The sequence below is a fragment of the Dermochelys coriacea genome, chromosome 6, assembly GCF_009764565.3.
Source record: "Dermochelys coriacea isolate rDerCor1 chromosome 6, rDerCor1.pri.v4, whole genome shotgun sequence".
Classification (NCBI taxonomy): Eukaryota; Metazoa; Chordata; order Testudines; family Dermochelyidae; genus Dermochelys; species Dermochelys coriacea.
In genome coordinates, this window is record NC_050073.1 from 3,008,299 (window position 1) to 3,021,980 (window position 13,682).

Genomic DNA, 13,682 nt, shown 5'->3' on the forward strand with positions numbered 1-13,682 from the left:
AAATCTGCATTTAAAATGCCAGACCCCTCTCCTGTGAATCTGGTTTTAAGGGAAGACTGTAGGTCTGATCTACTGGATTGGATTGCCGACCCAGCTGACCTGTTGGTAATTGAGGGGATTTTACCAATCCAAAGCACTCCATTAAAGGATATTATTCCTGATATCCTTATAAAAAAATAACACTTTCTCTTCAAGGCTGGTGGGAGAAAATCCCAGCACTTGGAAAGCTTCACAAAAGGGAGCGGCCGAGGGCAGGCATGGTTGCAGTGTCCCATTCCTTCCCAAAGTCTCAAATATATACCTGAATTAAAAGCCTTCTCCAAAGAAGCAGAAGAATCTGCATCAGAGCACATACCAGGGTACACAAAGGAACTGGGAAATGCAACAGACACTAAACAAGCTGTCAAGGTTCCTTCCCCACTCTGAACTCTAGGGTACAGATGTGGGGACCTGCATGAAAACCTCCTAAGCTTACTTTTACCAGCTTAGGTTAAAACTTCCCCAAGGTACAAACTATTTTACCTTTTGCCCTTGGACTTCATTGCTGCCACCACCAAGCATCTAACCAGTATTATATTATTAGAAAAGAATCTGTTTGGAAACGTCTTCCCCCACCCCAACATTACCCCGCTTTCCTCGGGAAGGTTTGATAAAAATCCTCAATTTGCATAGGTGACCACAGACTCAAACCCTTGGATCTTAAGAACAATGAAAAAGCATTCCGTTTTTTAAAAGAAGGATTTTAATAGAAGAAAAAGTAAAAAGAATCACCTCTGTAAAAATCAGGATGATAAATACCTTACAGGGTAATTAGATTCAAAACATAGAGAATCCATCTAGGCAAAACCTTAAGTTACAAAAAGACACAAAAACAGGAATATCCATTCCATTCAGCACAGCTTATTTTCTCAGCCATTTAAACAAACAGAATCTAACGAATATCTAGCTAGATTACTTACTAAATTCTAAGACTCCATCCCTGTTCTGTCCCCGGCAAAAGCATCACACAGACAGAGAGGCTTTGTTTCTCCCTCCCCCGAGCTTTTGAAAGTATCTTGTCTCCTCATTGGTCATTGTGGTCAGGTGGCAGCAAGGTTATTCTAGCTTCTTACCCCTTTACAGGTGAAAGGATTTTTCCTCTGGCCAGGAGGGATTTTAAAGGTGTTCACCCTTCCCTTTATATTTATGATGCCCCCCAAATCACAGATAGGGTGAAATGCTGGCTGGGATTTCTTCCTGGAGCTCTAGGGAAAAAACAGAGTTAATAAGACACATGCATCTCTAAATATACTACCAAATATATAAAGACTAACAATATGATCCACATCTCAGGGACGATTTTAAAAAATTGATTCTGGAAAACTTTCAAGGGAGAGTACATCAGCCACTTTTTTAGAAGCTCCTGAGATGTGTTGGATGTCGAAATCAAAATCTCGGAGAGCTAAACTCCACCGAATAAGTTTTTTGTTATTTCTCATGGTGGTATGAAGCCATTGTAGCGCAGCATGGTTGGTTTGCAGGTGGAAACGCTGTCCCCAAACACATGGGCATAGTTTTTCCAGAGTGTAGACAATGGTGTAACATTCTTTCACTGACTGACCAGTTGCTTTCCTTCTCAGACAGCTTCTTGCTGAGAAACACGACAGGATGGAATTCTTGATCCGGTCCTTCCTGCATTAGAACCGCTCCCACACCACGCTCGGACACATCTGTGGTTACTAGGAACAGTTTGTCAAAGTCTGGGACCCTTAGTACAGGGTCAGACATGAGTGTCACTTTAAGCTGGTTAAAGGCCTTCTGACACTCTTCAGTCCACTGAAAGTCATTTGGCTGTTTCTTTTTGGTTAGGTCTGTCAGTGGGGCGGCGATTTGGCTGTATTGTGGTACAAATAGTCTGTAATAACCGGACAAGCCTAAGAAGGATTGAACCTGCTTCTTTGACTTTGGGACAGGCCACATTTGGATAGCATCCACTTTGGCTTGTAGGGGGTTGATAGATCCTTGACCCACCTGGTGTCCAAGGTATCTGAAAATATGAACGCATCCTCAAGGTAGGAGATTGCATATTTTCCTGATCCCGCTAGAAGACCATCCAAAAGTTGTTGGAAGGTGGCGGGTGCATTCCGCAGCCTGAAAGGGAGTATATGAAATTCATATAGGGTGGTGAAGGTTGACCTTTCCTTGGCGGATTTATCTAGCAGTACCTGCCATACCCCTTGGTTAAGTCCAAGGTAGAAATGAACTGGGCCCATCCCAGTTTCTCTAATAGTTCATCTGTGCGCGGCATCGGATAGTTGTCTGGGAAAGTTACAGCATTTAGCTTATGGTAGTACACGCAAAAACATATCTCCCCATCTGGTTTGGGAACTAGAACCACTGGAGATGCCCATGCACTGCCAGAGGGGCGGATTACACCCATCTGTAACATATCCTGGATCTCCCGTTCTATAGCAGTTTTAGCTTGAGGAGACACCCGGTAAGGTTGGACTTTAATTGGGTGAGCATTACCTGTGTCAATGGAGTGGTATGGCTGTTCAGTCAGTCCTGGGGTGGCTGAGAATGTCAGTGCATAGTTAGTGCACAGCTCCTGGATCTGCTGTCGCTGCATACGCCCAAGGGTCATGGAGAGGTTCACCTCTTCCACGCTACCAGCACTTTTCCCTTCATAGTAGACACCTTCAGGCCACTCAACGTCATCTCCTCCCTGGGCTGTAAACTGACAAATCTTTAATTTTCTGGAATAAAAGGGCTTTAGAGAATTAATATGGTATACCTTAGGCTTTTGGTTGGAGGTGGGGAATGCTATGAGATAATTAACAGCTCCCAGGCGCTCCTGGACCGTGAATGGCCCTTACATTTTATGGGCCTCGAGAGCCTTTAAGACCATAACCTGGTCTCCTACTTTGAAGGAACGCTCTCTGGCATGTTTATCATACCAGGCTTTTTGCTCTTTTTGAGCATCTTGTAGGTTTTCTTTAGCAAGGGCTAGAGAGGTTCGGAGGGTGTTTTGTAGGTTGGTTACAAAGTCCAGAATGTTAGTTCCTGGAGAAGGTGTAAATCCCTCCCATTGCTGCTTCACCAACTGTAATGGCCCCTTAACCTCACAGCCATATACAAGTTCAAATGGTGAAAACCCTAAACTGGGATAGAGTACAGCTCTGTAGGCAAAGAGCAACTGCTGCAACATTAGGTCCCAATAATTGGAGTGCTCATTGACGACTTTACGTATCCTGGCCCCCAAAGTTTCATTAAACTTCTCCGCCAGGCTATTTGTTTGATGGTGGTAAGGAGTGGCAACCCAAGTGATTTACCCCATGAGCTTCGCAAAGGCTTTCCATAGTTCCTGCAAGGAAATTAATTCCTGCATCTGTTAGGGTGTCAGAGGGCCAACCTACCCTGGCAAAAATGTCTGCTAGTGCCTGGCACACACTTTTAGCCCTGGTGTTCCTTAGAGCTACTACTTCCGGCCATCGGGTGGCAAAATCCATGAAAATCAGTATGTACTGCTTTCCTCTGGGTGTCTTTTTTGGAAAAGGACCCAGAATATCCACAGCTACTCGCTGAAATGGAACTTCAATGATGGGGAGTGGCTGGAGAGAGGCTTTGAGCTAGTCTTGGGGTTTTCTCACTCTTTGACATACCTCACAAGACCGGACATAGGTAGAAACATCCTTGCCCATTCCCTCCCAGTGGAATGACCTCCCCAAACGGTCTTTGGTCCTGTTCACCCAGCATGGCCACTAAGATGATCGTGGGCTAAGCTCAAGAGCTTGGCCTGGTACTTAGCTGGAACTACCAACTGTCTCTGAGGATGCCAGTTTTCCTGGTAAAAAGAAAAGGAGTACTTGTGGCACCTTAGAGACTAACAAATTTATTAGAGCATAAGCTTTCGTGAGCTACAGCTCACTTCATCAGATGCATTTGGTGGAAAAAACATAGGGGAGATTGATATACACTCACAGAGAACATGAAACAATGGGTTTATCATACACACTGTAAGGAGAGTGATCACTTAAGATAAGCCATCACCAGCAGCAGGGTGGGGGGAAAGGAGGAAAACCTTTCATGGTGACAAGCAAGGTGGGCCATTTCCAGCAGTTAACAAGAACATCTGAGGAACAGTGGAGGGTGGGGTGAGGGGGAGAAATAACATGGGGAAATAGTTTTACTTTGTGTAATGACTCATCCATTCCCAGTCTCTATTCAAGCCTAAGTTAATTGTATCCAGTTTGCAAATTACTTCCAATTCAGCAGTCTCTTGTTGGAGTCTGTTTTTGAAGCTTTTTTGTTGAAGGATAGCCACTCTTAGGTCTGTAATCGAGTGACCGGAGAGATTGAAGTGTTCTCCGACTGGTTTTTGAATGTTATAATTCTTGACGTCTGATTTGTGTCCATTCATTCTTTTACGTAGAGACTGTCCAGTTTGACCAATGTACATGGCAGAGGGGCATTGCTGGCACATGATGGCATATATCACATTGGTAGATGCGCAGGTGAACGAGCCTCTGATAGTGTGGCTGATGTGATTAGGCCCTATGATGGTGTCCCCTGAATAGATATGTGGACAGAGTTGGCAACGGGCTTTGTTGCAAGGATAGGTTCCTGGGTTAGTGGTTCTGTTGTGTGGTGTGTGGTTGCTGGTGAGTATTTGCTTCAGATTGGGGGGCTGTCTGTAAGCAAGGACTGGCCTGTCTCCCAAGATCTGTGAGAGTGATGGGTCGTCCTTCAGGATAGGTTGTAGATCCTTGATGATGCGTTGGAGAGGTTTTAGTTGGGGGCTGAAGATGATGGCTAGTGGTGTTCTGTTATTTTCTTTGTTGGGCGTGTCCTGTAGTAGGTGACTTCTGGGTAGTCTTCTGGCTCTGTCAATCTATTTCTTCACTTCAGCAGGTGGGTATTGTAGTTGTAGGAATGCATGATAGAGATCTTGTAGGTGTTTGTCTCTGTCTGAGGGGTTGGAGCAAATGAGGTTATATCGTAGAGCTTGGCTGTAGACAATGGATCGTGTGGTATGATCCGGATGAAAGCTAGAGGCATGTAGGTAGGAATAGCGGTCAGTAGGTTTCCGATATAGGGTGGTGTTTATGTGACCATCGCTTATTAGCACTGTAGTGTCCAGGAAGTGGATCTCTTGTGTGGACTGGTCCAGGCTGAGGTTGATGGTGGGATGGAAATTGTTGAAATCATGGTGGAATTCCTCAAGGGCTTCTTTTCCATGGGTCCAGATGATGAAGATGTCATCAATGTAGCGCAAGTAGAGTAGGGGCATTAGGAGACGAGAGCTGAGGAAGCATTGTTCTAAGTCAGCCATAAAAATGTTGGCATACTGTGGGGCCATGCGGGTACCCATCGCAGTGCCGCTGATTTGAAGGTATACATTGTCCCCAAATGTGAAATAGTTATGGGTGAGGACAAAGTCACAAAATTCAGCCACCAGGTTAGCCGTGACATTATCGGGGATACTGTTCCTGACGGCTTGTAGTCCATCTTTGTGTGGAATGTTGGTGTAGTGGCTTCTACATCCATAGTGGCTAGGATGGTGTTTTTAGGAAGATCACCAATGGACTGTAGTTTCCTCAGGAAGTCAGTGGTGTCTCGAAGATAGCTGGGAGTGCTGGTAATGTAGGGCCTGAGGAGGGAGTCTACATAGCCAGACAATCCTGCTGTCAGGGTGCCAATGCCAGAAATAATCACAGGTTTCAGAGTAGCAGCCGTGCATCCAATGAAGTGAGCTGTAGCTCACGAAAGCTTATGCTCTAATAAATTTGTTAGTCTCTAAGGTGCCACAAGTACTCCTTTTCTTTTTGCGAATGCCAGAAAGAGTTTCCTGGTATAAAAGTCCTCTTTCTACCACAAACCTGGATCGATTAGAAGACCTGAGAGGCGGTGGGTTGCTCCGTGCCGCCATCCAAGCTCTCTGGAGGCTTTCATCTACTTCCTCTTTAGTCTGGAACTGTTCCCTTGATGCTGGAGACATGAGTTCCCCACTGGACCTATACTTGGTCCCTCTGGAAGCAATGTAGGGGATGGGGCTGTTTCCGTTGACTGTGAACCGCTCTCTGCTCGTGCACTATGTTGGGATTCAGGCTCCAGCTGAGTCTCTTGTGTAGGGTTATCAGCTGCTGCCGGTTCAGGTTCGGTGGAGCCCTCTGGGGCTGGGGTTGCAAGTACTGGGTTCAGTGCTGGCAATGGGTCTGGTACTGGTTGTTCTGCCGGTTCCGGAACTGGCTCTGTCTGGGTCTCTTGGACTGGATCCACTAGTGCTGTTGTAGACATTGGCCTGGGGTCCGGGTCCATCACCTCTGACCGGGTCCTGGTAGAAGTTTCCAGAACAGAGCTAGGCGTGATGTGAATTATATCCGATAGGTCACGCGTAGTTAGAGCCTAGGGCTGAGGCACACAAACGAAGTTCACAACTGCAGAGTTCCCAAAGATATTAAGTTTATTACACTCGAGGGTGGTTCCCCCCTGCTAGTCAGGAGGGGACCCCGAATTCAGGTTATACAAAGATTATATACCTTTTAGCAAAGCAAGTTGCCCTCGTGCATCAGAAACCTTAGCCAATAGACAAACCCTTTCCTTATCTATCACCTATCCCTGCTAGGTACCTTCCCCATGATAAACTATTACTTCAACTACACAACATGGTCCTAAAGCAATGCATCAGTAACCTTTCTTATCAGGATGGGAGGCCCACATCACAAGGCCAGGAGGCAGGGAGTTAGAAACAAAGAACAGAAACCGGGAGTCGAGACAGGCTGGAAACAAGGGGAGGGTTTCCACAGGAATGCAGTATCTAAGGAACGCTCCTCCTGGTGCATGATGTGCTTGCTTTTAGACAATGGTGGGCCCCAAACCAAAATCGAATCACATATACTAACTTTTCCTTAACAGTCCCCCACCTTTTCTTTTGTACGTCAGTAAGCTATATCGGGGCTGAGTAACCACGATGCAGGGTTAGCAGTTGCCGACAGCACATACTACAACATTTTAGGCATACAAAAAATAACAAAAGCAATAACAGCCAAAAGAATTAAATACAAATACGTCTTCCCAGGCATCCACATCTCATGAGGTGAGCCAGTTCCAGACCTCCTGGAATCCAGCACTGGTATTGTCGAGGCTGATGTGGTGGAATAAGGCTGCCTGCTGCATGAGGATGTGGATGTCAGTTTCCACCCTGTGGTGCTGATTTACAAATACACAACAGCTTGAGTTAACCAGAGCACAAACCCCACCCTAGTTTGCAAGGAGATAGTCCAGTGCTAGGCAGTTTTGCAATGTAATTTGTGATAACTGAGTTACTTCAATTTGAAGGGCACATAAGGCACCTGCAGTAGCATTTGCCATTCATTTCAAAACAGCTAAAATGTTAACTATAGCTTTTTCTAGCTCTCTTACTCCTAACCATGGCAGAAACCAATGCATAAAGGAGTGAAAGCCTGTGGGCTGTTGTGAAAGAGGGTTTTAAGGGATACTTCATCGGTTTCTCCATACTAGATTGCAGATCTCTCCCTGGGTCAGGGTCTGGTGTACTTTCACGGCGGGTACTATAGCCCCTAAGGTACATGTACCACACCATCCTGCCAGGAGAACCTTATAGGCTGTGTGATTGCATAATCAATACCAACCAGACCCCTCAGGGACTGGCCACGGGGCCCCGGAGTAGGTGGAGGGGCCTGCCGCACCAGAGCTAATCTGGGTGGTGTCCTTGCACTCCACAAAATTCCCCACAAAAACTGTATTTTCCATGCCCTTACTTCTTGACACACATAAAGCATAATTAACCTTGGCCACCATATCAATAGACCATCTTTGGATCGTAACATTCCATTTAAATGTAGTGGTTGCCCATAGCTTAGCTTGGAGTGTTCGATTAAGAGGGATAGGTACCCCTACCAATGGGATCCCCTGACCCAAAATATGTGGGGGTATGAATACAAATCCAACACTGCGTTCAATTCACACCCTGTTTTATAGCACGGGTTAAATTCAAGAAGCTATTGCCCTCCCATCCTTTTACTGGACATGGGAATAGGGAGAGGACCCCCCAGGCAAACCATACCAATGTCGGCATCCTCCTCTGTACTATACAAAAAACACCACCACCAATGTAAGTCCAATAAACAGGAACACAAGAAGTCCTGGTGGGCTGTAAAGGTCCCAATAACTGGAAAGCTCAGTCCATGGGTTAGTAGTGGTGTTCATTCGTGAAGTGGCTCGTCCAATGGCTTGTCAGGGTCAGGTGGAGGTCCCAGTGCCAACTTAACGTAGCTATGATGGATCCAGGAACCTCTACCTGCAACTTTTAAAGCAGAATAAGTACATAACGGAACCTGGTACGGCCCCTCCCACCGGGGTTCCAGAGGGTCGGTGCGGGGGACCTTTTTTACCATTACCCAGTCCCCTGGGTTAAAAGAATGAACCTGTAACCCTAAGGGTGCAGTTTGAAACAATTGAGCTTCAGACTGGTTGTCAGTCAGCTCCTTTTGCAGTCTGGCAACATATCTGGCCAATGTTTCATCTCCATCCAAGAGGCTAGCATGTGCAGGAACATAAGTTCCAAGGACTAAAGCTGGTCTCCCAAACAACACCTCAAATGGGGACAGGCCTAGGGGCATGCGTGGGGTTCGTCTTATGTGCCATAAGACTATAGGCAAGGCATCTGGCCACTTACGTCCAGTCTCCTTACAGAACTTTGCTACCATTGTCTTAATTGTTCAGTTCATGCATTCTACCTGACCTGCAGACTGGGGGTGGTATGGAGTATGTAACTATCAGATAATCCCCAAGCACCAGTACAATTCCTCCAAAATCTTTGCAGTAAAGTGTGAGCCCCAATCTGAATCAATGGCTTCAGGGACACCAAACCTGGGTACAATGTCTTTCATTAAAAACTTTACCACAGATCTTGCATCTGCCTTTCTGGTTGGTATTGCTTCAGGCCATCCGGAAAGTTGATCCACTATGACAAGGAGGTGGTGAACCCTGAGCTTTTAGGCATTTCTGCATAGTCCATCTGCAAGCGTTGAAAAGGGAAGTTTGCCCAGGGTCTCCCCCGCTTCGAGTCGGCATAGAGCCAAGTCTTAGCAGAGAAGGCCAAGCAAGTAGGACAGGAGCCGAGAGCCCGCTTCACCGCTGGATAAACATGGGGCACCACCCAAGATTTTAGTATAGCAGCCGCCATGCCCTGGATACCAGCGTGACCCAAGGAATGAAAATAATACACAGCTGGGAGTAGATAACGGTGGGGGAGAATAGGTTTGTTCCTGATTCCTCAAACCTTATCGGGGCCCTCAGATCCCTCCCAGCGTTTGCAGTCTCGAAGCTCCTCCAAGGATACATCAGCATACAACAGCATCCAGTCAGCAGGCGGGAAGGGCGTATCCAGGGGGAGGGAAGCCGAAACCAGGAGGGGCTGTAGAGCTTCAGCCTTTGCGGCTGAGTCAGCTAATGCGTTGCCCTGGGGTACAAAAGTGTTAGGCTGCCTATGTGCATAACAGTGAACCACCGCCACCTGGCAAGGGGCCTGAATGGCATTCGAAAGGGCAGAAATTAGAGGGCCATTAGCGACTTTTGTGCCTGAGGAGGTTAAAAATCCTCGTTGTTTCCAAAGCTGGCCCGTAGCATGACAAACACCAAAAGCGTACTTAGAGTCTGTGTAAATAGTAACAGTCCTTCCCGAAGACAACAAACAAGCCCTGGTAAGCGCGTATAACTCTGCACCCTGGGCGCTGAAGGAAGGTGGTAGGGGGACAGCCTCGATAACGTCTGCCTGAGAGGTAACTGAATAGCCCGAGACCCGCTGGCCATCTAAATAGTACGAGAACCCATCGGTGAAAAGGAGTAAATCGGGTTTGGTTAAAGGAGTGTCAGCTAAATCCAGGCGAGGCTTACCATCCTGCGCGACGACATCCATACATACATGGTGAGGGGTACCGTCCCCTGGGAGGGGTACCATCATGGCTGGATTGAGGACGTTGCAGCGGTGTAAAGTAGCGTTGTCAGCAGCCAACAGGATTAGTTCATATTTATGAGCCCGCTGTGGAGACAATGCCTGTGTAGAATGTTGTTTTAAGAGAACCTCAACATTGTGAGGGACCCAGACAGTCAGAGGGTGCCCCAAAACAATAGGTTATGACCGTTCAATCATGACAGTGGCAGTGGCAATGGATCGTACACAGGAGACAGAGCTCCGAATGACAGGGTCCAGCTGTATTGAGTAATAGGCTATGGGGCGTGGGCGATCCCCCAGGTATTGCAAAAGGACGCCGCTGGCCACCCCCTGGTGTTCATGAGTGAAAAGAGAAAATGTTTTACGGTAATCCAGGAATCCCAAGCTGGGAGCAGAGATCAGAGTCTTCTTGGTGGATTCAAAATTGGCTTCCATTTCCGGGGTCCAGAAGACAGAATCGGGGGTTGATGTTGTGATGGCCTGGACTAGGGGTTTGACCAGTTCCCCAAAGGCCACTATCCAGGGTTGACAGAACCCCGCAGCCCCCAGGAAAGCCCATAACTGCTTTTTTGTAACCGGGTGCGGGCAATCCCGAATTGCCTGCACCCTGTCAGGAGAAAGCAAACACTCTCTGGGCCGAATCACAAAGCTTAAATAAATTACCTGATCTTTGCACAGCTGCAATTTGGACGGAGATGCACGATGACCTTTATTGACTAGGTCAGTAAGCAAAACAACTGAGTCAATTAAACATGCATTATAATCAGAGGCAGCAATTAACAAATCATCCACATATTGAACTAGGACAGATGAACTAGGCAAGATAATATCTTTTAAATCCTCAGTGAGAATCCAGGAAAAAATAAGGGGGATCCTGAAAACCCTTGGGGAAGATGCGTCCATGTTAGATGCTGGCCCTTCCAGGTGAACATGAACAAATATTGAGAATCGGGGTGAAAAGGGATACTGAAAAATGCCGCACAGAAAGCTATGACAGTAAAAGAAGTGGCTGACTGAGGAATCAGTGTTAGAATGGTGCTCAGATCAGGGATAACTGGATGGGGGGGCTATAACATAACCATTTATAGCCCGTAAATCCTGAACAAACCGATAGACTGGACGCCTGTCCGGTCCCGGTTTAGGCTTCCTTACAGGAAGAATGCGGGTATTACAGGGCGAACTGCAGGGGACTAGATTGCCCTCTATACCCTGCACCCAAACTTTGGTATCGGAAAGAGAGCCCAGAACAAAAGTTAAAGTGGAGAGGGTGGCACTACTAAAAAAGGCACAAGCTGTTCCCCAATTTTTAGATAAATTTGCAACTGTAACCCGAAATCCCATTTCAACTCTCCCAAGGTTCCCAAAATCTCTGCCTCTAGTCACTGGGGGTCAACAAGGTCCTGGGGAGCGTTAGGGGGAAAGGAAGAATTAGTCTCTACCTGACTTTTCCAAGGAGCCCCTCGGGGAAACAGGGGGCACTCTCTTTTCCAATGTCCCGGTTGTTTGCAGTAGTTGCAGTTCCCATTCCTTCCCCCGTTCCATGCTCCTCCCTGACCCGTTCCTCGCCCACGACCCCTCCCTCCTGAACTGTCCCGACCCTGCCAGGGCTGGTTTCCAAAAGGTACCTGCAATGCTGCTGCCAGCAAACTAACCTCTACCTTCTTCTGTTTACACTTTTCTTTTTCCTTTTCCTCATTAGTCCGCATATACTAACTTTTCCTTAACAGGCGTGATGGCTGGTTTAGCCTGGCTGCGGGTGACCATTCCCACCCTCTTGGCTGACTTCACACAATTGGCCAAGTCTTCCCCCAACAGCATGGGGATGGGATAATCATCATTGACTGCAAAAGTCCACGTTCCTGACCAGCCCTTGTACTGGACAGGCAACTTGGCTGTAGGCAAATTGAAAGAGTTGGACTTGAAGGGTTGAATCGTCACTTGGATCTCTGGGTCGATTAAATTGGGGTCCACTAAGGAAGCATGGATAGCTGACACTTGTGCTCCGGTGTCCCTCCACGCGGTGACCTTCTTCCCGCCCACACTCACAGTTTCCCTCTGCTCCAAGGGTATCTGGAAGGTATCTGGGCCTCAGGACCTCTGGTGTGATTCCAGTGCAATGAACTGTAATCTGTTAGGGTACTTGGGGCAGTTGGCCTTTACATGCCCTGGCTCATTACATTTAAAACATCTTCCAGCTGACAGGTCACTGGGGCAACGTGGGTTGCTGGAGAATGGTGTGGCAGGATGATGAGGTGGCTGGAGGGTTCCTTGGGAGGTAGTTGGGGCCTTGGGCAGCCCCTGGTAGTAGGGGGTAGTCTGAGGTTCTCCCTTCTGGTATCCGCTCCAACTGCGACCAGTTTTTTTCTTTTCTGCCACCTCCACCCATTTGGCTCCAATCTCCCCCGCCTCGATTACAGTTTTGGGCTTCCCATCTAGGATGTATCTTTCTATTTCCTCAGGAACACCCTCTAGGAACTGCTCCATTTGCATTAGGAAGGGCAAATCTTCTGGAGATTTAACTCCTGATATCCAGGCATCCCAATGTTTCACAATGTGGTAGGCATGTCGGGTAAATGACACATCTGGTTTCCACCTTAGGGCTCTGAACCGCCGATAGGAATGCTCGGGTGTTAGCCCCATTCTGACTCTCACCTTGGTTTTCAACAGTTCATACTGGTTCATGTGTTCCTTAGGCATTTCAGCCACCACCTCAGCTAAGGGTCCATTGAGCTGTGGCCTCAGCTCTACCGTGTATTGGTCTGTAGAGATGCTGTACCCAAGGCAGGCCCTTTTGAAGTTTTCTAAGAAGGCCTCGGTATCATCGCCTGCCTTGTAGGTGGGGAACTTTCTGGGATAGGAAGTGGTACCTGGAGAAGGATTGCTAGGGTTTGTTGGTATATTATATTGCCTTCTCCATCTCCAGTGCATACTTCCTCTCTTTTTCCTTCTCCTCCATTTTCATCCGCATGAGTTCTATCTGTCTTTCATGTTCATTTTGTTTTTCCTCAGCCTCAACTCTGGCTAATTCCAGCTCTTTTTGAACCATGGAGTCTGTCATCCTAGCCTCTCTGTTTTTAACTAACTTTACACCTGAGAGTTAGAAAGAAAACAAAAACAAAAACAAAACAAAAACAACTTTGCTTGTAAAATTTTGCTGTGCTGTCTGGATACCCATGTTTTCTGATAGTGATTGTCAGCCTACAGAGAAATCCTTAAAAAAAACCAAAACAACAAACCACAACATCCTAACACCTTTGTCTCCAGGCGAATAGACAGAAAACCCCTCTAGTTGCTCTTAGGTAAAAACAACTTCAGGTCTGTGAAGACTTGTGAATTTCCCTGCAGGAGGTTAACTACCCTGCCTTTAGGTAGAGAAAATTCCAGCTCACAAAAAACAATTCCCTTTTGTCTCTGCTCTGGCCCCAAAGCAGAGAAAAAAAATAACCCTCCAACTGCTTTCAGTTTAAAACCTGCTTTCCAGCAGCCCAAATGAAAAAAAAAATATTTCCTTTTCAAATCTGTTCTTCTGGTTAAAAAATTTGATCTCAAAATGATTTCATATGAATCCCACCACTCTGCCACCATATCAAGGTTCTTTCCCCACTCTGAACTCTAGGGTACAGACATGGGGACCTGCATGAAAGCCTCCTAAGCTTACTTTTACCAGCTTAGGCTAAAACTTCCCCAAGGTACAAACTATTTTACCTTTTGCCCTTTGACTTTCACT